The sequence below is a fragment of the Populus euphratica genome, unplaced genomic scaffold, assembly GCF_000495115.2.
Source record: "Populus euphratica unplaced genomic scaffold, PopEup_1.0 scaffold238.1, whole genome shotgun sequence".
In the NCBI taxonomy this organism is placed as follows: Eukaryota; Viridiplantae; Streptophyta; class Magnoliopsida; order Malpighiales; family Salicaceae; genus Populus; species Populus euphratica.
The window spans coordinates 391,924-393,498 of record NW_011499989.1 but is presented as its reverse complement, the minus strand read 5'-3'; positions in this window follow the sequence as shown (position 1 = coordinate 393,498).

Genomic DNA, 1,575 nt, shown 5'->3' with positions numbered 1-1,575 from the left:
AAGGTCAAGAAAAGTAGCCACCAACCTCAAATCACCAACCACAAACCAGCTGCAAGTTGGAATGCTGCCATTGTCAAAAAAGGAGGCTACAATGGTGGGTTGTTTGTGGTGACTACTAATGTCAAAGTTTGGCATGTTTGGCAGCCACCATTATTGATAAAGAAGCAAGAGGAGCTGCCATTAAAGCCTATATATAGACACCAAGAGAGCCAAGAAAGGAGAAGAGGGAGTGCAGTAGAATCAAAGAAAGGTGGCAGCAGCCAGAAGTGAAGAAACACAAACTCTCCTCTCTACATACTAGAAATAATGCTTTTTTTTATCTTTAGGAGTAGTTGTTCAATAGATATGCAAGGCTAAGCTCTTTTCTTGGTTGCAAGGACGCAGAAACTTTCAGATTTCAAGAACTGTGAGATTTATTCTTCCATTTATTTTCAGTTTGTATTATGAATGAGTATGATTGTTTTCATATGCATATTTTCTATGATTGTTGTTGATAATTGCTAGAGCGGACTCTAAGTTATTATTGTGAACAATCTATTGCTAAGTTTGGTATCAAAATCGAAGTTAGGGTATATAAACTTGTGAAGCAACTAAGCTTGATAATTGTGGCGGAACTACGTTATTAAACTTAGGGAAAACATTCGATCAAAGCAACACAAGCAGACAACTTGGTTGTTAAGATTAATGAATTTATCTAGATCTTAAGGCTGCCATTAGATTAAATCATTAGTGCGGACACTGTGATTATTTGTTGGTTAGGGCTAGTTATACGGCGGATCCGTTAATTAACCAAAGTTAAGAAAAGATAAAAATTCAGAATATAAATTGGAGTTTCGTTTCAAGGATCGGTTCTGATTTTTATAGGTGGATGTGTGCTTGTGACCAAGGTTTGTTTTCTTGATAAATTTTAGTTTTAATTGATTGTGTTCACTAGTTTAATTTCTTCCATAGTTTAGATTATCACAAATCAAAACCCCCCAATTGCATAACGTATAGCATAAAAATCTAAACTAAATCTTCCTCGTGGGATCGATCCCTTGCTTGCTCTATACTATCTTGTGTGTTTTAAGCTAGGGTAATTAATTTGTGCGACCGCGACATCGCAACAGTCACCTATTACAACACGACCATTCTTTTCTTTTTTTCATTTTGGGTAGGTCACCTATTATAATATGACCACTTCTCCATGTTTTTTATTTGGCTAGGTTACCCATTACTATGCGATCATTCCTCCACTTGGGTAAGCAACCCATTATAACACAACCACTCTTTTTTTTTCTTTTTCTTTTTAATTTTTGGGTAGGTCACCCATTATAATTTGACCAATTCTCCATGTTTTTTTTTATCTATGTAAGTCACCCATTATTATGAGATCATTCCTTCACCTGAGTAGGTGACACGACTAAAAGATTGATATCTTCTTCTAAGTACAGGAGTGTCGAAGTAATAAATAACCCGGCAAGATCAAAATCGAACCACATGGAGGTTAATTCTATAAATTATAGATAACAATAATACAACAACAATAGTAATAACAACAACAATAATAATACTAGTAGTAGTAGTAGTAGTAGT